Genomic DNA, 25,389 nt, shown 5'->3' on the forward strand with positions numbered 1-25,389 from the left:
AAAATCAAGAGAAACACAGAAAATAACAGTTGAAAAAATGATTGGCAGCCTCTGTCTTGATCATAAAATGAGAAAGAGCTATAAGAATATGTTCTGGCTGGGTGTGGGGGAAGAGGGTGCTTCAGCAGGCCCTTGCCAAGGCACCCCCTTTCCCTGAGGGTCCAAACACACACCTGTATAGTATAGAATAGAGTTTATTTAGGGCAAGGAGAGGGGAGTTAAGAGAATAGCAGAGGCAGGGAAGAGAGAGTAGATAAGTAGAGGTAGGTCATGACCATGTGGAGAGGGGGGAAAGGGGATGGAGGAAGGGGGGAGCAAGGGGGCAAGAGCTTGCAGAGAGAAGCAGGAGTAAGAGAGAGAGGAGTGGGAAAGCAGCCCCTTTTACAGTGCCAGGCCTACCTGGTTATTGCCAGGTAACTGTTGGGAGGAGCACACCTGGCTGTTGCCAGGTAACTGTGGAAATAGAGTCCAGACAGAATACCAACAGCTTCAGACTGCAAATTCTGCTCAATGTGATTAAACAATATTTTTCTATTCCCAGCATTTAAAATCCTTGGTTTGCATTTGGTCCTGATATTCCTGAGTCAGTAACTCCTTATACTAAGACAAGGCCAAGGAAACTTGTACCCACCCTATCTTGTTTTATTATTATTAAGTATACTTTTTTTTTTTTTTTTTTTTTTTTTTTGGTTTTTCGAGACAGGGTTTCTCTGTGTAGTCCTGGCTGTCCTGGCACTCACTTTGTAGACCAGGGTGGCCTCGAACTCAGAAATCCGCCTGCCTCTGCCTCCCGAGTGCTAGGATTAAAGGCTTGCGCCACCACGCCCTGCTTTAAGTATACATTTTTGCTCAATTAACTGTGATATAAGAAATTCCCTGGGTGTATAAGAATGAGGAATGAAGGACAACAGTTATTTTTGATTGCAAACATTATAATAACTTACTCCCAAATTGCTGGAGAATCGGTGATAAAACCTGAATCTCAAGTTATGTATTGAGAGATAAATTAACATGCAGAATTCAGTAGTAAATATAACTAGCTATAAGACATAAAACTCACTGTAAAGCAAAGAGGATATGACAGAACACATATGCATACACTGAACAAAAAGAATATAAAATTTATCTGAAGAAAATTCTCAAATACTCTCGAAAGATCCAAAAGTAGACTTGAATAAGTGAAAACTTAATACTCAAATAGAATGACTCAACATTTAAAGAGACTATTTTTCACAGTTTTCAAATTAGACAAAAAAAAAAAAAACCTAACAAAATGCCCATAGTAATTTTTATGGTTGTAGATATTCATTCTTTTTTAATTAAGAGAAATATCATCATATACAACGTTATCTAGATGAAGTTTAAGTACATGAAACAAAACATATTTAAGAAGCACAAACTTTAATTTGACACATTTATAAATTTGGAACTATTGCTACAATCAAAATGACATATATCTAGTACTTTTTACTGAATATTCTTTTGACCTCTGCCCATAGACACTTGCTTATTTTCAAATTTTCACACTGGAGTTTTGATTGACTTTGCTATCATTTCATGTAAATAGATACTTTATAAATATGTATTTGCCTTTCTTTATACAAAGTAATCATTTAAATACCTATCTATGAACCCATTTTTATTATTTAGTATACTGCTGTATGGCATATGGCAGTGTATTCGTGTAGTTATTGATGAACACAGGGTCTGTAATCTATTACAAATAAATATGTTATCAGTCTCATACTGTTCATATGAAATATATAGATATATGTACATATGTGTGTGTGTGTGTACGTGTGTAATTTAAACAAATACCAAGTTGAAATACTTGTACATTATATTTAATAAACTCTTAGTTGTTCATCAAACTGCCAATTTGCTTCTTAATAAGGTAAATATTAAACTTTTCATACTTATTGGTAATGAGTTACATTTGGCCGATTTTAAAGGCAAAATACTTGATTTCATGTTTATTTTAATTTTAGCCATTGTAATGTATGCATATTTTGTCTTTTTATTTGTTTTCTTCAGTGGTAAAAGGTAAAAAAGTGGTCTCATGTACTTAGTGTTTATATTTCATATTACTAGCTCTGTTTATATAGATAAAATTCACTAATAATGCAAAAAGAGAGTGGTTCAATCACTGAACCTTACTCATGTCAGCTGAAATATTAGTTATCGATATGATTTTCTTAAAGTTAACTATGATTTATTCTCCTACATTATGAGTAAATAAACTACCAATAAAAATGATGATGATTTTATGTTAAAATATGTGTTATTATTGATGTAAAATTTTTCATAGGTGTTCTTATTCTTACAAACATTTGGTGGAATGTAGGTGCTCAAGGAATGCACCAAATAAAACATGTAGGTTAAAGGATTTATGTCACACAGCCTTTAACTAAATTTCAAAGAAAAAAATTTATCTAGAATTGTAAACATATTTTAAAGGAAATTGTTATTATACCCAATTACTGGGTATGATCAGGTTTCCCACTATGGGGAAAATGTAGAAACAAAAAACAGAACATTGAGCATACTCTCAAGACCCTGTGTGTGCAAGATTGCAAGCAGGATGGACTGAGTTATCACTGAGACATTCGTCATAGCTTTGAGAATAACTGACTTCAAAGTAGAACACAGGCCAACAAGATGCAAGTATTGAAATCAAACTAAAGAATTTCTCTCAAGAGGATGTTGTCTTGTGTACCAAATACCTTTATGTTATAGAAGCAGATGTATATTGAGAAGAAAAACCAAACCATAAAGGCAATAAAAGGTTGTTGGTATAACTGACTTTTTTGTTATTTGTTTGTTTCATTGTTTTGTTTTGTTTTGTTTTGTTTTGTTTTGTTTTGTTTTCTTTTCTTTTCTTTTCTTTTCTTTTCTTTTCTTTTCTTTTCGTTTCTTTTCTTTTGTTTTGCGGAGTTGGACAAACTTTGACCTTGATTTGGATTTATCTACATCAATGTTGATTGCCAAAGCATGTAATTAAGATTTTAGGTAGAAAACAATTTGTTTATTAAGGGCTTTGCTCAGCAATTGGTAGCAGATTAAGAAAAGAAGATAAACTCCTAAAAAAGACTACATTCATAAAAGAGTGTCTATTTTTTCTTTTCTTTGATCTCTGGTTCATTGTGGAAGGTGAATTAAAGTTATGGTTCTGACACTTTTCGGGTGGAGCTCCTGTCATAACTAGGACCTCGGTAGGAGAGACAAGTCTTCCTTAGGGAAGAGGACACCTACTGGTTATCCAACACCAAATCTTGAAAAAAAACATATAATATTGTACAGACTGGTCAGGTTGTATTTAGAAATATATATGTACTTAACAACAAATAATGAATTTGAAAAAGAGCAAGGAGAAGGCGTATGAAAGACTTGGTCAAATTATAACCTCAAAAATAGGAGAAGGAAAATTCATCATTGGGTTGTGTCATGATGGTTCAGAATAATCAAACTTTAATATATAGTTCACACTGAACACTGGGTATTCTTGCCATTTTTGTGTTGCTTATCTATTGTAATTGTGGAAAGGTGATGATGATGTACAGGGAGGGGTGAAAAAAAAATATAGTTTAACCCATATTTTCACTCATAATTTGTATTCCTATTTTTTAATTATATATTTTTGCACCCATGTTTTTAGAGCTCTTTTCCAGGTGTTAATGGCTGTGCCCCAGGTACCAATGATTATTATTTTTCTGAAACATGAGCCACACCTTCACTTCACATTCTCACCCTCTCTTTGATTATAGTGGAGTCATTAATATTAACAGGGAGGACATTACTTGTGGAGGAATATAAAATATGTACATTATTATACAAACAAACCTTTGGTCCACAGCAGCAAACTCAGCACTCATGGACACCCACACCATGTTGGCTCTGTCCAAGGAGCAGGAATCATATAATTCTGTCCTTATCAAAGCTATGCAACCCAGTAAAATAGTATAAAACATTAGTAGAAATCACGATATGTGAATAACAATGACAAAAATAGATGAAACAATTCTATTATTCACAAGATGTACTTACGAAAAAGGTCTCGAGGGATAGTAACACCCATCTTTTACCTTAAAAGTGCTATGTACTACTATAAATGATAAGGATAAAACTATAGAGCAACTAACAATACAATAAAAGAGCGAATTAGAATATATTTGGAACTCACAATGACACATAGGCTCTGTCTGCTGAATGCTGGAATTAAAGGTGTGTACCACCACACCTGGACTTTTCTTCACCTAGAACTTACTCTGTCCCAAACTAACCTTGAAAACAGAGACATGCTTGGCTTCATCTCCTGGGATTAAGGGTGTGTGCCACCATGCCTGGGTATATGTTTTTTATGGCCATTGTTCTTCAAGAACCAGATCATAAACCTAGTCTTCCAGCCTCAGTATCTCAATCAAAAGTATGCCATTCATTTCTCTATTATAGTTGATTCCAGATTAAAAATCCAAAATTTTCCTTGTTCAAATTTAGACACAAACAAAAAACAGGATGGGATCTTACCCTGAGATCATCACTCCCTTAATCTTTTTATCTCCTTGAACACAGGATTCAGTTCCATTTCACTTCCTGGTCCCTCTGTTATAATATTTGAACTATACAATTTAGATTTTTTTCTTTTCTTTTAGACTGCTTAATCAGAATGCTCACCATGAGTCTAAACCAGAGAAAAAAGTCTCTGCTGGACTTCTTTGAGATTTCCTTTCTCAATGCAATTGATATAAATCTCTTTACTTTAACCTCAGACATTTCAGACAAGGGCAAAATCAGCTACATTCTTCACAAAAGCAGACTCTGGGCCACATATTGACATTTTTCTCCACTGAAACATTTGGGCAAGGTCTGACCAGTTCAAATCACTCTCAGCAACAATATCTTCTATATTCCTACTAGAACATTCCATCAAGCCCCATTTAGAGCATTCCACTGCTTTACAAATTCACTCTTCCAAACAAAAGTATGGTCCAGATTATCAAAGAAACACCCCAGACCCTGTTACCAAATTCTCTCTTAGTTAGGGTTTTACTGCTGTGAACAGTAACCATGAGAATAGAAACTCCTATAAAGACAACATATAATTGAGAGTGACTTACAGGTTCAGAGGTTCAATCCATTACAAGGTGTGAGGATGGCAGGGTCCATTCACACCTGCTGCAGGAGTAGCTTAAATCCCTACTACTTTATTTGGAAGCAACTGGAAAAGACAGGCTCACACATGGTAAGGAGGAGGAGTAGCTGTCCAGCAGCCATTGATTGACTGTGTTACCTGAAAGGAAAGCTGGAAATGAAAAAGGACAGAAGTAAGAAAAGAATGTAGCCAAAACAAAGTTTCCTACTAAGGCTCCTATTAAGCACTGCATTTATATAGGGAGAGCCCACACACACATCCTTTGTTTCAGATAGATTATGTTGCAAAAGAAGCCCAGCAGGCAGTCTACTCTTATAGGAAATTGCAAGTAAGGTAAGGAGGAAGACTCCACCTAGGTTGTTAAGGTTCTATTGTGACAAACACTTAAGGTCTATTTCACCTGTTCAAGGCTGGTGGAAGGGTATGAGGTCTCATTACCTACATTCACACTAATACAGTTACTTCATCAATGCCATACCTGCTCCAGCACAATCACATCTGCTAATTGTGCCACTTCCTGGGCCGAATATATTGAAACTACCATACATGGGTGAAGGCAGCACATACAAGATCTGAGCAAGTCCAAGCCAGAGAAAATCATAGAATAGAGAGGATAGTTGAACACAAACTTCTACCCCCTAGCTATGGAGCTATTAGTATTTGTTAACTGTTAGGAGGCAGAAATAGTTATTTCTAAGACTGTATTCCCTGGTAAATCAACCACACCAAAATGAAGACAACACATACAAGGATATTTGTACATCACCAATTAGTCTTGAAGATAAAACAATCAAACAAACAAACAAATCAATAAAAATAAAATTGACAGAAAATTAAGTATGTAGAAAATGAGTAGTTGATCTAGGTAGGGTATTTGGGAATGAACATGATCAAAATAGTCTCAAAGAACTAATTGGGAAGAGAAATGAAGGAGAAATGCATCTTGGAGAGAGGGGAAGAAGGGGAATAGACTGGGAGGAGGACAGGGTGAAAACATAATTTGTGGTATAATATATGACAGAATAAATAAATAAATAAATAAATAAATAAATAAATAAATAATGAATTAAGTAAGTAAGTAAAACCATTAAATCTAAATAAGATGAAACATGCCCTGCTCCATAAGGAGGATTACGAATGTTGGCTGAGCTTGATTAATAGTAAAATCATGGTTTAGAATATATTTTGTTGAACAAAATAAGAAAATATGATAAGGGATACCAGTAGCATGAATTCATATGATTTGAGTGGCTAATGGTTTTACCCAATATTCACAATTATGTGACTCTAGATCATAAAGCAGAAAGTTGGGAATTGAACAAGTAGCATAAACAAATGTAATTACTGAGGTAAGTCTTTTTTCATTGAGAAGATGCTCTAATTACATTTAGTCTTTAAACAATAGTAGGAGAGGATCTATTATCTTTAAAGACTTCGAAATAGAAAGGATATAGACTAGTGAATAGGAAAATATAACCATTCCCCCAGGGACTAAATGACATCTACTAGAGTAGGGTTTAGATAGCAAAAGTATTTATGACATAACTTGTGAATTCCTGATTATTATATAAAGATAATATGGAGTTTATTATCATTTTCTTAACTGTGGAATCCCTGAGGTAGTGAAATGTTATTGAGATAATCAATGACTTAGTTTGTTTTCTTCATTAATTGTGTATTACAAATGAGTCAAATCTTCTGAGAGTTTGTGTGCCTTCGGGAATGAATTACTTCTGTATTTCTAAGACCTAGCACATAATTTTCCAATAATATAGTGTTCCATGCCTAAAGCACACAACTCAATGTAGGTAGATTCTAAATTCTCAGAACTTGAATAAGTATTAGATCATATCTGAGTTTAAATTTTCAAATGGTCCTAATAATTCATAGTTCATTAATACTGTAGATCCATCTTCACAACTATTACAATTTACATATAAAACTTTTAAAAAATATATTAAAGCCTACATTGACTTTTAATTCTCTAAAAGGAATCCTACACAATGTATTTACCACAAAGGAAATGAATATGTAGCTAATTCGCCTAAATTGAAATCACCCACAATTTGATACAATGTGGGATAGTTCCACAGTGACATTAAAATTCTTAGTCCTATATTATAGCATATTGTTATAGTTTTTGTTTTTGTAATTATATTCACTTGCTTTTTAAATGACTTAAAGTACCACCATTGCATAAAAGGCCAACAGATGGGAAAAAAGCATAGAAAAGTTCAACTATGGATTTAAAATATTCTCATTTGCTCATTGTCTTCAGAAATTTACACTGTTCTAGTAATAAGTTAAAAACTAGGGATTTATAGAAATGATTTCCATGGTTTATGATAAACAGAGAAACAAAATATCAATGTTTATTTTCATTTTAGACACACATATATTTCATGTGCATCTCTGTCTGTCTGTATCTTTGTCTGTCTCTCTGTCTCTCTCTCTGTATATATAAATATATGTGTGTGTGTGTTTGTTTAAATGCTGATCATTTCATGTGTAACTTAATATATCTGATGAGCATGGGTTTTTTTTGTTTTTTTTTTTTGTTTTGTTTTTTGAGACAGGGTTTTTCTGTATAGCCCTGGCTGTCCTGGAACTCACTTTGTAGACCAGGCTGGCCTCGAACTCAAAAATCTGCCTGCCTCTGCCTCCCAACTGCTGGGATTAAAGGAGTGTGCTACCACCACCCAGCAAGCATCTGTGTTCTTAACTATTGAGTAACCATTTATGTTTCTTGGATAATCATCCATGCACATAAAGAATGGCAACAACTCTTTTGTCTGATACTGTTGTATATTATATAGAAGATAAAACAATTGTAGGTGCTAAAGATAGGGGACAAAAATAGGAAGAGACAAAAATCAATATCTCATTTCTGCCTAAAGATAGCACATGACCTATACAATTGAAAGTTGCTGGTTCTCAATTTTGCTCTATATAATATTTTATTTTATGTCAACTATTGCATATATACTACTTAATTTTTGTTCATCTGTGACTTGCAAAATAGATTATTTTTATAGGAAATTTAAACAATGTGCTAGGTGCTCTTGCCTCTTTGTAATGACAATGTTAAGACAAATCCATGTAAATTATTTTACATGAACTATTTGCACAAATTTGTATGTTTTATAACATGTGCAAATTATGTGATATCTAGATACCTATGATTTGATAGATTATTATTTTTTTTGTTTTACTGTGTTTTATGTTGATTTTGTAGCTGTCTTTTCTTGCTGTCAAGCCACTCTTCCTGTGATTCTCAGCTAGGCTTAATGGCTTTCACAGGTCTTCCTTAATCTTTCTGGTTTTGCTTTCTTTTTTAAAGCTCACCAAATATGCATCTGGCGATGAGTGAAATATTCATTCTTATCTCCTGTTAGGCTCTGCCAAACACATTATGATGGGTTCATTTGCTTCAACAGATAAATAATTTAAACTGCAAAACATTTGTAGTTTATCTAGACAACTCTTCCTTAGAAAAGGAAATTCAGTGAGTTATTTTGGCACCTACTCAAAACTGTGAAACTTACTGAGTTTCACAAACAGCTTAATGTCTCTTTCTACTGTGCTGCATGGTGTGATGGGTTTCTATCTGTTAAAATTAAGTCTCTTAGTCTAATTCATATGGATAACTGATCAAGTTCAGAGCATCCACCCAATAATGCCCCAATTTCACAGTCACATTTAAAGGGTTTCACACGTTAGTACTCTATAACTGTCCTTCAGATTATGACCCATTTTATTACGTTCTTGGGACAGGTTAAAGCTATGTAGCCCAGAGTAGATGCTAACCCTACTTACTTTATATTTGTGATTCAGATTCATTGCATTATTCTTGTTGATTTCATCCTGTTATAGCCTTTGCAATAATGCCTCATCAAATCCTGGTCTTAAAGACACAGGTATGTGAATATTCTTAAAAAGTTGTAGAAGACCTTCACAAAATATATACTGAAACAGTGTACATTCTTTTGATCTTAGCCATGTTTTTCATACAAAATAAACTAGTTTATTTCACTGTGTGCATTAAAGTTTATTCTATTTTTTCATTTTTGAAAAAAAAATATTATATATATTCACATCAATTTCCAGAGTCTCCATACTTCTCTCTGTCATAACCTTGGGAATAATTTAGCCTTATGAGGATAATTTTGTTGTGTGTGGTTCTTTTGTTTGCATGTATGTCAGTGTACCACTTACATGCTGGCACTTGCAGAATTCAGAAGAGAGTGTCTGAAGCTTGGGAACTGAAGCTATAAATGTATTTCAGTTGGCAGGTACTTACTGGGTCATGAACCTAGTGTATCTGGATGGAAGAGTAGTTGGTGCTATCAAATGTTGTGCCATCTCTGCAGCCTATAAGGAAAGGTTTAATACAAAATTACTCAAAGATATTAACATTAAATTTTTAAGAAGCATGTATTGCAACTCTACTTAAAATTAGGAAACAGTAAATACACATAAAAGTAATTTTGCAATTTTGAAAGAAAAGTTTGTAAGACATTCACTTCAGATGGTACAAGCAAAGGAAGCCCCTGAAGAAAACACTGATTTATTGGTGATTCAGATACAACACCTGGAATTCAGCTGGAATTTGCTCTTTCAGGGATATAGCTGGCCTCAGCTAAAATTCATGGCTAGATCATAGCACTGTATTTCTCTTTCTACTTCCACCTACCTACCTAGCAGGAGAATGTCCTAACCCAGTCTAGCTTTGCATTCTAAGAAGAGATATAAAAGACTGTAAATCAAGGCTGAATACAACCATTATCATATCCTTTCATTTACACTGAGATATTTCTTTATTTAGGTGCCTGTACCCCCAGATTTAGAGACTATAAAGTTGATTCATATAATGCATTAAAAATAATAAGGGACTATTTTTAGATTATGTGAGCTATATTGCAAAATACAATTTCATAAAGCTGATAGTTCCTTTGACAGGTACTCAAGTGAAAAGGGTAAGAAGTTTTATTCTAATTATACAATCACAATTATTAAGACTGAGTTGTTCTTCCTTTTAATATGCAGTGCGACATGACATGGCTTAAAGAGAGGTAGTAAGTAAGGTGGACTGTAAACAAAACTATTAAATTTGGTCTTTGTCCCAAAGCTTTCGATGCCCATGAGGCATCAACCCTCTACAAGAATTATAGACAACTAACAAATACAGAAAGCAGAGACAGAGTATTACTTAGAGAAGAGCAAAATGATTTCTTATCCAATATTAATGGTCAACTCTGAAAATTTGTATCCAAGTAACATGATACAGAGTTAGAGGTTGCAATAGGTACTTCATAAGTATAAACATATACATACATGCATTTAACAATAACTAATGGACAAATTTAGTGATTTTGAGGTAGAACAGGGAGAAGTATATGGGAGGGTTTAAGAGAGGAAATGCAAAGGGATTCATGTAATTATATGATAATTTCAAAAATTAACAGAAGTAATTTTTGAAAAGGTCTATGGAATGACAAATAAATGGGGGTAATCAGATTTTCAGAGATTGAATCCATCAATCACGAATACAAGTATAACAATCAAAATCATCCATTGTCCTCCCTTTTCCTTATAGATAATATTTTATAAGAAATTACTACTATGAACCATTCTTCAGTGATTGATTTTATCCTCGAAGGACTAACAAAACGCCCAGAGCTTCAGCTCCCACTGTTCCTCTTGTTTCTGGCAATATATGTGATCACAGTGGTGGGAAACTTGGGCATGATCCTCTTAATCACCATTAGTTCTCAACTTCACTCTCCAATGTATTATTTTCTCAGTCACTTATCCTTCATTGACCTCTGCTATTCCTCTGTCATTACACCAAAGATGTTGGTGAACTTTGTATGTGAGAAGAACACAATCTCCTTTAAGGAGGCATGACTCAGCTTTACTTCTTCATCCTTTTAGCTATTTCAGAAGGCTACCTGTTGACAGCCATGGCCTATGACCGGTATGTTGCCATCTGTAGCCCACTGCTTTACAACACTGTAATGTCCCACAAGGTCTGTTCCATAGGCCCGGGGACACCACCTACGAAGCCACACTGCTCGCCTGGAACCCGGGCTGGGATTCGGGTCTCAGATTCACCCCCATTCTGCAGAGAAGGGAGGGGGAGAGGGGGACAGAGAGACAACAGAGACCCAAGCTGCGCAGGCCACGGTGAGGCCAGGCAGGCCGGGTCGGGAAGAAAGAAGAGAGAAGGAGGGAGAAGGAGAGGAGAACCGGGACAGGCAGACCGGGGAGGCACGGAGGACGCACAGCCGGGATGGTGCCTCTCAGTCGGACGCGGACTCGGGCTTTGGTCCCCGGTGAGAAGGGAGAAGGAAGGGACGGAGAGACAGGGGGACAGAGAGACAGACAGAGACCCGAACTGCGCAGGCCACGGTCGAGGCCAGGCGGGCCGGGTCAGGAGGAAAGAAAAAAGCTTGTCGCCAGGGCCAGCAAGACACAATGAGGCTGGGATGGTGCCTCGCGGTCGGGCACTGACTCCTGGCTTGGTCCCCGGGGTGGAAGAAGGAAAAAGAAGGGAGGAAGCCAGGGGGATAGAGAGATGCAGAGTCCCAAGCTGCGCGGGTCACAGTAAAGACCAGGCAGGCCGGGTCAGGAAGAAGGTAGCTCGGAGAGAGAGAGAGACAGACCCGGGGTAGCGAGGCACCCGGGGCACAGTGTCCACACTTTGGTCTTCATTCTTCTTGAGTTTCATGCGTTTAGCAAATTGTATCTTATATCTTGGGTATCCTAAGTTTTGGGCTAATATCCACTTATCAGTGAATACATATTGTGTAAGTTCCTTTGTGATTGTGTTACCTCACTCAAGATGATGCCCTTCAGGTCCATCCATTTGGCTAGGAATTTCATAAATTCATTCTTTTTAATAGCTGAGTAGTACTCCATTGTGTAAATGTACCATAATTTCTGTATCCATTCCTCTGTTGAGGGGCATCTGGGATATTTCCAGCTTCTGGCTCTTATAAATAAGGCTGCTATCAACATAGTGGAGCATGTGTCCTTCTTACCGGTTCGGACATCTTCTGGATATATGCCCAGGAGAGGTATTGCTGGGTCCTCCGGTAGTACTATGTCCAATTTTCTGAGGAACCGCCAGACTGATTTCCAGAGTGGTTGTACAAGCTTGCAATCCCACCAACAATGGAGGAGTGTTCCTCTTTCTCCACATCCTCGCCAGCATCTGCTGTCACCTGAATTTTTGATCTTAGCCATTCTGACTGGTGTGAGGTGGAATCTCAGGGTTGTTTTGATTTGCATTTCCCTGATGATTAAGGATGTTGAACATTTTTTCAGGTGCTTCTCTGCCATTCGGTATTCCTCAGGTGAGAATTCTTTGTTCAGTTCTGAGCCCCATTTTTTCATGGGGTTATTTGATTTTCTGGAGTCCACCTTCTTGAGTTCTTTATATATATTGGATATTAGTCCCTTACCTGATTTAGGATAGGTGAAGATCCTTTCCCAATCTGTTGGTGGTTTTTTTGTCTTATTGATGGTGTCTTTTGCCTTGCAGAAGCTTTGTAGTTTCATGAGGTCCCACTTGTCAATTCTCGATCTTACAGCACAAGCCATTGCTGTTCTATTCAAGAATTTTTCCCCTGTGCCCATATCTTCTAGGCTTTTCTCCACTTTCTCCTCTATAAGTTTCAGTGTCTCTTGTTTTATGTGAAGTTCCTTGATCCACTTAGACTTGACCTTAGTACAAGGAGATAGGAATGGATCGATTCGCATTCTTCTACATGTTAACAACCAGTTGTGCCTGCACCATTTGTTGAAAATGCTGTCTTTCTTCCACTGGATGGTTTTAGCTCCCTTGTCGAAGATCAAGTGACCGTAGGTGTGTGGGTTCATTTCTGGGTCTTCAATTCTATTCCATTGGTCTACTTGTCTGTCACTATACCAGTACCATGCAGTTTTTATCACAATTGCTCTGTAGTAAAGCTTTAGGTCCGGCATGGTGATTCCACCAGAGGTTCTTTTATCCTTGAGAAGAGTTTTTGCTATCCTAGGTTTTTTGTTATTTCAGATGAATTTGCAGATTGCACTTTCTAATTCTTTGAAGAATTGAGTTGGAATTTTGATGGGGATTGCATTGAATCTGTAGATTGCTTTTGGCAAGATAGCCATTTTTACAATGTTGATCCTGCCAATCCATGAGCATGGGAGATCTTTCCATTTTCTGAGATCTCCTATAATTTCTTTCTTCAGAGACTTGAAGTTTTTATTATACAGATCTTTCACTTCCTTAGTTAGAGTTACGCCAAGATATTTTATATTATTTGTGACTATTGAGAAGGGTGTTGTTTCCCTAATTTCTTTCTCAGCCTGTTTATTCTTTGTGTAGAGAAAGGCCATTGATTTGTTTGAGTTAATTTTATATCCAGCTACTTCACCGAAGCTGTTTATCAGGTTTAGGAGTTCTCTGTTGGAATTTTTAGGGTCACTTATATATACTATGATATCATCTGCAAAAAGCGATATTTTGACTTCATCTTTTACAATTTGTATCCCTTTGATCTCCTTTTGTTGTCGAATTGCTCTGGCTAGGACTTCAAGTTTGTTAGTCTATGTCTTTTTATTGGGGAGTTGAGTCCATTGATATTAAGAGATATTAAGGAGAAGTAATTGTTGCTTCCTGTTATTTTTGTTGTTAAAGTTGGCATTCTGTTCTTGTGGCTGTCTTCTTTTAGATTTGTTGAGGGATTACCTTCTTGTTTTTTCTAGGGCTTGGTTCCTGTCCTTGTATTGGTTTTTTTCTGTTATTATCCTTTGAAGGGCTGGATTCGTGGAGAGATAATGTGTGAATTTGGTTTTGTCGTGGAATACTTTGGTTTCTCCATCTATGTTAATTGAGAGTTTGGCTGGGTATAGTAGCCTGGGCTGGAATTTGTGTTCTTTTAGTGTCTGTATAACATCTGTCCAGGATCTTCTGGCTTTCATAGTCTCTGGTGAAAAATCTGGTGTAATTCTGATAGGCTTGCCTTTATATGTTACTTGGCCTTTTTCTCTTACTGCTTTTAGTATTCTATCTTTATTTAGTGCATTTGTTGTTCTGATTATTATGTGTCGGGAGGTATTTCTTTTCTGGTCCAGCCTATTTGGAGTTCTGTAGGCTTCTTGTATGTTCATGGGCATCTCTTTCTTTAGATTTGGGAAGTTTTCTTCTGTAATTTTGTTGAAGACGTTTGCTGGTCCTTTGAGTTGAAAATCTTCATTCTCATCCACTCCTATTATCCGTAGGTTTGGTCTTCTCATTGTGTCCTGTATTTCCTGGATGTTTTGAGTTAGGATCTTTTTGCATTTTCCATTTTCCTTGATTGTTGTGCCGATGTTCTGTATGGAATCTTCTGCACCTGAGATTCTCTCTTCCATCTCTTGTATTCTGTTGCTGATGCTTGCATCTATGGTTCCAGATTTCTTTCCTAGGGTTTCTATCTCCAGTGTTGCCTCATTTTGGGTTTTCTTTATTGTGTCTACTTCCCTTTTTAGGTCTAGTATGGTTTTGTTCATTTCCATCATCTGATTGGATGTGTTTTCCTGTTTCTCTTTAAGGACTTCTACCAGTTTGGTTGTGTTTTCCTGTTTTTCTTTAAGGACTTGTAACTCTTTAGCCATGTTCTCCTGTAGTTCTTTAAAGTCCTTCTTGATGTCCTCTACCATCATCATGAGATATGCTTTTAAATCCAGGTCTAGTTTTTCAGGTGTGTTGGGGTGCCCTGGACTGGGCGAAGTGGGAGTGCTGGGTCCTGATGATGGTGAGTGGTCTTGGTTTCTGTTAGTAAGATTCTTACCTTTACCTCTCGCCATCTGGTAATCTCTGGAGTTGTTATAGTTGTCACTGTTTAGAGATTGTTCTTCTGGTGATTCTGATTACCTTCTATCAGCAGACCTGGGAGACAGGCTCTCTCCTCTGAGTTTCAGTGGTTAGAGCACTCTCTGCTGACAAGCTCTCCTCTTAAAGGGAAGGTGTACAGATATCTGGTGTTTGGACCTCCTCCTGGCCGAAGAAGAAGGCCCAAAACAGGACCTTTCCGTGATGCTGTGTTGCTTTCGCAGGTCACAGAAGCTGTCAGCTTCTATGGTGCACACTCTCACCTGTGCAGACTAAGTTCCTAAGTTCGGTGGAGTCCTGGATCCAAGATGGCGCTCCCTGCTCCTGAGTCAGAGGGCTCCCGTGCAGGGTAGACCACTGTCTTCTGGCTGGGAGGGTGCCGGATGTCTGTGGCCCCAAAAGAGTGCTGCCTCAGCAGCTCTATGGCTCCCACCTGTCCCAGAAGCTTTCTGCCTCTGTGGTGCACACTCTCACCTGTGCAGACTAAGTTCCTAAGTTCGGCGGAGTCCCGGGTCCAAGATGGCACTTCAGTGCAGGGTGGACCACTGTCCTCCGACTGGGAGGGTGCCGGATGTGGATGTCTGTGGCCCCAAAAGGGTGCTGCCTCAGCGGCTCTGTGGCTCCCGCCTGTCCCAGAAGCTGTCTGCCTCTGTGGTGCTCACTCTCACCTGTGCAGACTAAGTTCCTAAGTTCGGTGGAGTCCCGGAACCAAGATCGAAGAAACATCTCTAAAGGCACAGAATGTATGGGCTTGAGACTTTGGGGAAACAAGGCATGTATCTGACTCAGCCACATGACTTTGATAAATTGAGTGCCTGAGAACTTGCTTAGTTCCTCCTCATAAATGTAGCAGCAATCTCAAGGCCCACAAATAAAGTGCAACAAGGATGTTTTCTTTTCTTTCCTGATTTAAGTTAATGAAAACCAATCACAGTCCATTATATCCTTTATAAAAACAACCAATAAAATCTTAGGCAAAACTAGGAATGTTTTATCTCACTATTAAGTTTTATCTTCATAGATAAATTGTGAATACATAATACAGACTTTTTTTTTTCCCAGTTATCATCATTACTCTCGAGACAGATGTTAAGATAGGCCCAAAAGTTACTCTTGGAGTCTGTTCTTAACTGCTGGAGACTATAGAGGATTGGTGAACTTATGAGTGTTTAGTATTTTTAATGAATCCCATTTCACAGTACACTCATAATTATAGCTCCTGGGGAGCTAGAAGTGATCTGTTTTAGGACACTAATAGTTTATTCTACAAGATAAGTATTAATAATTCACTTGAGTAAAAAAAAATGGTAAATTAGTTCTTGGTACAACATATGTAAGAAAGCAAGAGGCCTTTCTTTGAACTTAATAATAATTATCTGTTACATGAAAATGAAACTAATCAATTTATAAGAACTTGTTTTATGTGAAGGACTCAGATAAGTGCCCAGTGTCATTTATGATGACAATGTGATATTATATAGGGAGTAGAAATCCATAGTGATCTAGTTTACTCATCTGCAACATTACAGCTTTATCTGGGAGTATTTGTTTCACTATTTTCTACAGAAGCTACTATTTTCCTGTCATTTTTTGGTTGCTATATTTTTTATGATTTTGTTACAAAATCTTAAGGGATGATTTCCAGACCAAATTTAACCAGGTATAAAGAATCTTAAAGGGAAGACAGAATTCTAAGCATTTGATTTCCTAAAATATTTCTGTAGCATGTACATATGGAGGACACTATATCTTACACGTTAACCTACAGACATCTGCAAATGAAAGAACAAGTGATAAAGCAACCTCAAATGTATCCCTTGGTAAACATGAATTTATTTTTTTCTTATTTATATTGAAGGAATAATATCAGACCATGTGGAGATAGATTATTAATCTCTTCTTAGTTTCATTCTGACCTTAGAAGTACTAGCCCAAATATACTCGAGATAGAGTTAACACCATAATTTCTCCCATGCTTCCAAAATAGTTCAGTGTACCTCTAACCTCACTCTGAACATCCAAACATAGAAAATGTATAAAACAAATGTTAATATATTTTCATCACCCAAACCTAGGTTAAGAGTTTGGGATGAAGAAGAAATAATCAAATATATAATCCTAATCCCAAACTGTTGTATTTTCACATATTCAATCTGTATGACCATACTCGAGTTTTAAATGTATAGTAAGTATTGCTTACTGTTATAAATTGAAAGTTTACAATCATGGTTTGGTTGGTCAGGAATTCTTAGTTTGTTGTTTTCTAATTCTCACTTCACACTGAAACTCACCAAATGACTTGTCCAAAGTGTTATACTAGACAGTAATGAAGTCAACCTTTGAAATGAAGCCTTTATTGATGGTGAATCTATCCACTATTTCAGTGTTTTAATCTAATTTGTCTTTTTGCCCAAAATATATGGCAATGAACAATATTATAACAACTATATTTCCAGGTGCACACTCTGGTGATGTCAACATATTCATGTTCTTTCTAACTGTCTATGAGAGGACTATGGAAAGACTCATTTGAAATCATAATTACTTGTTTGTTGGTGTTGTTCTTTGTCTTCAATGATCATTAGAAGACTTTATTGTAGGAAATACATGTCATATCTATTCACACAGGGCTTATTTTCCTTGCAGGATGCTTTGTAAGTATATTGTTTTGTTTTGTTTCCAAATATTTAATCTCCCTTTTGATAAGCTTTATTAAAGCCAGAAACATCTATTTTCCCCTTTTACATATTTTTCAAGACATAGTGTTCTAGAAATTAGACAAAACTTTGAGATAAATTACTCTTTTTGGAATTAGACTCATGTTTTAATCCTCTCTAAAATGAGATCCATGCTCAGGTTATCACTTCCAAGAGACCCCATGCCGTTCATCTTGTACATCATCTAGAATTGCCTTTTCAGGGAAGCTTTAGAAATCTGGATCATCTTTTGACATCTAAAATGATTCACATTGACAATCTTTCATTTGTTCAGGTTTGTGGTTAGCTAGATGACAAATATCAGGGAAACATCAACAAGTGTCAAAACTACTCTTAAATTTCTAACTTTGATTTCTTCATTAACATATATATATAAAACCTCTCAAGTGTTTTTAAGAACTCAATGACTCAATGTCATAATGTAGGTAAAGAATGCTAAATCAATATATTATGTGTAAGGAAGAATAAGGTAGGACAGGGGAAGAAGAAGAAGAAGAAAGAAGGAGGCCAACCATAATCTCCAGCAATCATTTCTAAATTGAAGAAATGATTGTACTCTGACAACTCACTCTGCCAACTATAATGGCTCTAAGATAAAAGCATTTTGAACTGGAAGAGGCTGGACTCACTATATTTTTTGAGGGAAGAAATGTAGCACAAGCTTCTATTTGTGTTGTTCCAAGCTCAAATCACTGTGGTCATCAGTTACTAAAAGGATCAAGTTTATAGTTACAGCTTTTTTTTCTAGCATGTTGCAGAGCAAGTGGTTCTCTTGTTCCTTTCTTGTAATGACTGTCCATAATTAAGGTATTAAGTAGCTGATACTTTTGAGAATGGCTTAGTGGGGGGATACTCTCCTTTTGAAGCCAGGGAAAAGCAACTGTACTACACATCATAGCACAGTGGGGAATCAGATGAGTAGCAGTCTTTCCCTATGTAGTAGGGATCAGGGAGGTATTTGGCTGAATATCCTGTTTAGGGACATTTTCTCTTTTTTTAAAGATATTTTCATTATTTACATTTCAAATGCTATCCTGAAAGTTCCCTGTACCCCCTGACACCCACCGCCCTGGTCCCCTCCCCACCCACTCCTGATTCTTGGCCCTGGCGTTCCCCTGTACTGGGGCATATAAACTTTGTAAGAACAAGGGGCCTCTCTTCCCAATGATGGACGACTAGTCCATCTTCTGCTACATATGCATCTAGAGCCATGAGCTCTGGGGGGTAATGGTTAATTCATATTGTTGTTCCACCTATAGGGTTACACAACCCTTCATCTCCTTGGGTACTTTCTTGGAGGGACTCAATGACTGGTGTATAAGTACATGGCTACCTCCCTCCAGTTTGTTATTAAAAAAAGAAAGAAAACAAAACTGTTTTCAATGGAATATATTTGAGACTTCATCATTTCCCTTTTATTTTATTTATTTATTTATTTATTTATTTATTTATTTATTTATTTATTTATTTATTTTTTGAGACTCAATGTCTCAGTGTAGGGGAATGCCAGAGCAGTAATGTGAGAGTGGGTAGGGGAGCATCCTTATAGAAGCAGGGTTAGGGGGATGGGATAGGGGATTTGTGTAGGGGAAACAGGGGAAGGGGATGATATTTGAAATGTAAATATATAAAATATCTATTTAAAAAGCTATATGTAAAAAAACTTAAGAAAGAGTGCTAGAATCTTCCATAATCTTTTTCCCTTTTTTTAAATCATTGCTTGATTTATTTCAAGAAAAGTTTGTTTTGATAGTCCACAGAGTTGGGGTGTGTGTGTGTGTGGTGTGTGGTGTGTGGTGTGTGGTGTGTGTGTGTGTGTGTGTGTGTGTGTGTGTGTGTGTGTGTGTGTGCGTGCTTTCTGAAGATAAGATTTAAGAATACATGCCAGATTAATATTATACACTGTGTAGCCAAAACTGGCCTCAGCCACCACAATAACATTGAGTTGTGCTCCTTGAGTTGTGTCTTTAGATGAATAACTAAATTCACACAGTATTTCGATTCCTTGTTTTCAAAAAAAATGCTTTTGTAGCAGAAAAATTAGTCTCTGTAAAGAAAAAATATTTTGCTGCTAAATACAAGAGGCAAATGTTTAAGTCATTAAGAAAGCACTTTATTTTGGGATCTATATTCACAGAAGAAAACAATTCCTTGGCACTTTTCTAATATCTTTGAAGCTTTGGTTTTATCCTGAAGAGTGGTTAAGGTCTTCTATTATATTTATATGCATATATATATATATTAATATGAGGTCAGGCATATACATGGTTGCATGATAGTTCACTAAAGACTTATTTTCTATTTCCACAGAAACCTTCAAAGAATAGGCACTGGGAATCATTCTGCAGCAGTTGTGGTTGTCTTGGTGGGATTAACACAGCAGCCTGATCTCCTGCTTTCCCTCTTCATTCTGTTCCTGAGCATCTATGTGCTGACAGTAGTGGGGAACCTGGGCATGATCTTGCTCATCACAGTCAGCCCATTGCTGCACACTCCTATGTACTATTTCATCAGCAGCTTATTCTGTGTTGATCTATGTTATTCTACTATCACTACACCCAAAATGCTGGTGAACTTCCTTGGGAATAAAATTTTGATTATCTATTGTGAGTGCATGGCACAGCTTTTTCTATTTGTGTTCTTTGTGGTGGCTGAAGGCTACCTCATGACTGTTATGGCATATGATCGCTATGTGGCCATCTGCAGACCATTGCTATATAATGTTATCATGTCCTCTAGACTCTGCTCACTGTCAGTGCTGGTTTCCTTTATCTTAGGCATTTTTCTGCCTTGTCACACACAAGTGCTATGATGAATCTGAGCTTCTGTAAATCCACATCATAAGTCATTACTTCTGTGATGTTCTTCCCCTCCTTAGCCTTTCCTGTTCTAACACAGGTCTCAGTGAACTTCTTTTATTTATTATTGGAGGCATCAACACCTTAGTGACCACTCTAGCCATTGTCATCTCCTATGTCTTCCTCTTGTGCAGCATCCTGCACATCAGTTCATCGAAGGGCAGGTCCAAAACGTTTGGAACCTGCAGCTCTCATCTCATGGCTGTGGGGATTTTCTTTGGGTCTATCACCTTCATAGATTTCAAGCCTTCTTCCAGTAACTCTCTGGAGCAAGAGAAGGTGTCTTCTGTGTTCTATACCACAGTGATCCCCATGCTGAACCCATTAATATATAGTTTGAGGAACAAAGGTGTGATGAAAGCACTGGGCAGATTCTCAATAGGGAGCTAAGCTTTACTTTTCTGAAATGATAGATGGGAGAAGTGAATCTAATAAAAATATGTTCTCTCTAATTTTTTCTCTCTTGAAATATATAGCATAAATATTTTTGTGGAGATGGGATTAATCTCAGAGCATTCTGTATTTTAGGTAAGTATTATATCAAGGGTCATAGTACATGCAGCATCTACATCAAAATGCTATACCATGTACCATTGATTCATGTTTTCCAGTAAAATGGTAAAAAATATGTTTTTTTTGAATTATATATATATGGACATATTTAGAAGGCAGTTTGGATGTATGTCTATTGGAAAAAAATCACAGAACTATCTATAGATTCATGGATTCTGAGATTTAGGGAGCCAGTATCTTTAGTTGTGTCAACTCTGTGCCCTGGAAATGACAACAAGTTGGTATAGTCTCTAAACCCAAGGATACATATATTCTTGATTATAACTGGGAAACAGAAATCTGTGTAGACAGTGTGGAAACTATATTAACCTAAAAAGGGAGAGTAAAAAGAGAAGGAGGAATATAAAAGAGGCTGAACTTAAGAACAATTAAATGTATAATACACATATATGAAACACTCAAAGTAAAATTTTTTTGTGAAAATCTACAATGTGATAGATAGAAATCTGTTCACTAATATCAAATGTTTATAAACTTGGAACTGGATTGTGTATCCATTCATTAATCAAGGAGAGGACAAGACAAATGTACAAGAAAATCAAGAGCATCACAGGAAACAAAAAGTTGCAGAAACAATTGCAGTTTCAGCCTGCAGTGTCTGCTCAATGTGATTTAACATATATACATAAATATATATATATATGTTATTTATACAGCATACACATATATGATATATATATATATGGAAAACATTTTTTTCTATTCAGTGTATTCAGGATCCTTGATTTCTATTTGGTCCTGACTTGCATGAGTCAATAACTCCTTATGCTAAGTCAAGGTAAGAGAAGTGTGTACCAATCTCATTGTGATTTATTATTAATTTTAAAATTTTACTCAATTAGCTGTGATTTAAGAAATCCCTTGGAATATAAGAGTGAGAAAAGAAGGGGAACAGTTATATTTAATTGCACACAATGTCTTGTTCACAAATCCCTAGAGATTCAGTGATAAAAATAACTTAAGACTTCAATAAGGCAACGAGAGAAAAAATTGACACTCAGAATTCAATAGAAAATATAACCAGCTACACCTTGTAAACTGCCACTGTCAAGCAATGAGGAGATAATAGAATATATGTGCATGCATTGAACAAAAAGGGTAAAGAATTTATCAAAGAATTCTCAAATATACCAAGGGATCCCAAAATAGACTTGAATAAGACAAAACTTAATACTTGAATGACTCAACATGATTTTTACAATTAGTGTATAAAGTTGACAAAACACTAACACAATTCCCATAGTACTTTTTACTGTTCTAGAAATTCATTTTTTAATTTTGAGACATGTAATATACAAATTTATTCATGGTAAGATGAAGTACATGAAACTGCACATATTTAAGAAGCATAAAAATAACAGGACACAATTATAAGTTTTGTAACTATTGCTGCCATCAAAATGACAAATAGTTGATGATATTTTATGACTCTTTTAAAAAAAATTTGCCCATAGACAATCGCTGATATTCACACTGTCATAGTGGACTGGAAATTGTCAGTTCTATCATTTCATTTAAATAAGCATTTTATTAAAATATGTTTCTCTTTTCTTTATCAAACCTAATCAGTTATACATTTATCTATAAATCCATTTTTATTGTTTAGAATACTATTTTATGTATGAACTTTACAGTGTATTCACTTAGGTAATGGTGATCATTAGGGTCTTTTAGTCTATTACAAATGAAGATGCTATCTATTCCATAGTGTTATGGTGATATATATATATATATATATATATATATATATATATAATTTAAACAAATATCTAGTTTACATACTTGTATATTATGTTAAGTGATCTCTTAGTCATTCATCTAACTTTCAACCTACTTCCAAATAAGGTAAATTTTAAACTTTTAACACTTATGGATAAAAGATACAGTTGGTCTTCATTTAAAGGCAAAACTTCATTTCATGTTTTTAATTTTATTAGTTTTAATGTATGCCTAGTCTATGCTTTTAAATTTGCTTTTCCAGTGATAAAATATGGAAAATGTATTTTTATGTACTTTGTGCTCATATTTTGTTCTACAGTTTTATTTCTATAAATAACACAAACTAGTAACAAAATCAGGAAATATTCACTCATAGAACCCCACTTATATCTGTATGATTTGTTATGAGTAAATTCAATTAAGATTTATTCTCCTATATTATAAATAAACATAGTACCCATAACAATAATGACTATTATATTACAAAATATGCATTATTATTCAGAAAAGAATATTTCATAGGTATTATCAGTTTTACAAAATTTGTGGGAATTTAGGTGCTTGAGAATATCACCAAATAGAGAACTAGGTTAGAGGCTTGATGTATCAAAAAGTCTTCATCTAAGTTTCTAAGAAAAATATTTTAACAAAACTTTAAAATAAACATATTTTAAGGGAAATTGTTATTATACACAAGGTACTAATGGAAAATGCAATGCTCATATATTGTGACAGAGAACATAAAATAAATCACATGATAAAAAACTAAGCAATTTTATTTGGGGCCTAAATGAGGCAACTGTGTAAGTTGACCTTAGACTTGGCCTTGCCATCTCTAGGATACACTGAGTATCTGTACTGGTTCCCTAACACTTTATTAATCAGAATTTTACTTCCCTTGTTCACTATTCTATCTAGTGACTGAGCATTCCATAAATCATTATTTGTTAAAAATAGAGAATATTGCTTATGTCATATTCTTCTTTTAATAAGTGTCTTTTGAAATTATTTACTTTTTTGAAAGTATATTATAATTACAAAATTTTCCTCTCTTTTCATCCCCCAAAGAATTCTGTGCTCCTCTGTTTAATGGCCCCTGTTTTTCATTACTTGTATTTACATAGAGGTAGTGAAGTCCAGGATCTTGGAAGAGAACTTGTAATTACCACTTTCTGATATTACCAAATTATTTAACAACGTTTAATAAAGTTTCCTCATACCCACAGAAAATAAATATCCTTTGAAAGAAAAGATTATAAATATGTTTTTAAAATAATGATAATAATATATAATTTTAAAATAATAAATAATATTCAGTATATTAAGTAACAATATAATTTTAAAATATAATATGATTTACAAATATAATATGTAAAATAATAATAAATATAATTAAAAAATAATGAAATAAGGATGTGCCTCAGAACCCAGAATCTACTTCAGGAATCTCACAAATTCCTGTAACTCTATCTCCAAAGGTCTGAGATCATCTTCTGGACTACAAAAGCAACTGGATATACTCACACAGACCCTGGCAAACACACACTCATGAACAGATGTATACAAACACACATATACACACATACACATACTGTATATGTAAATAAATAAATAAGACAGTAACTTTATCTGTCTATCGCTGATGCACACAGGACTAAAAGAAAACTACAGAAGAAAACATAGCTATGGTTTGTATGCAATCAATGTGACTGAAATGACAAATCAACTGCATTTTGGACTTCCATGATTCATTTAGGTATGCCGACAATTCCAAATCCAAATTTAAAAGATCTAGAAATGAAAACCAACAAAATCTACTTCCTGCTCACAGTGTCTCCCTGTTTACTATGTATAAAGACTCCTTTACCACTCCTAGTATATGAACAACACAAAGGCTCATATGTAGCTGAGCATATTAGTACTCTGTTTCATCTATAAGAACATAATTGGGGCCCAGCCAGTAAGGTTTTCAATTCATTACTTAGTTATGTTGTAGAAATCACAACTGGATAGTAAAGTCATGTGTTTGAAATATTTTCATTTCTATCACGAAGTTCATGACTTTGAAATGAGAGCTCATTTATTGCAAACATTTAGAGTGGTAAATGGACAAATATGTGTTAATGAAGAAAAGCAGAGTAAGGAAGAAGTAAATGAAACATGAAACATTGTAGGCATATAGTGAGTGAGTAGGGGAGCAGGGCACGGGGAGGGTCTAGGGTACTTTTGGGATAGCATTTGAAATGCAAATGAAGAAAATATCTAATAAAAAATTAAAAAAAAAGAACTTAAGTCTAGCAAAGGACCATAAAATTTCAGATAATTTGCCAGTGGGATAGAGATAGAACTTAATAATAAAATGATTTATTACCTCACCTAGAATAATTTTCTTTTTATCCTCAAATCTTCAAAGCAGTGGTGATAACTGTGTTATCCACTGGGCAGAAAAGCATACTGTTAAAAGAAAATAAATTATTATTATAGTATTATGATCTAAGCCTTTCTTTA

At 35.5% G+C, this 25,389-nt stretch overlaps 1 pseudogene; it reads left to right on the forward strand.

Annotated features, from left to right (window-relative positions):
* Positions 1-10,771: 10,771 nt before the first annotated feature.
* LOC110301533 (olfactory receptor 8D1-like) lies at positions 10,772-20,979 on the forward strand (annotated as a pseudogene).
* Positions 20,980-25,389: the final 4,410 nt, after the last annotated feature.

Source organism: Mus caroli, unplaced genomic scaffold (assembly GCF_978045245.1).
Source record: "Mus caroli unplaced genomic scaffold, Mus_caroli_1 scaffold_11, whole genome shotgun sequence".
In the NCBI taxonomy this organism is placed as follows: domain Eukaryota; kingdom Metazoa; phylum Chordata; class Mammalia; order Rodentia; family Muridae; genus Mus; species Mus caroli.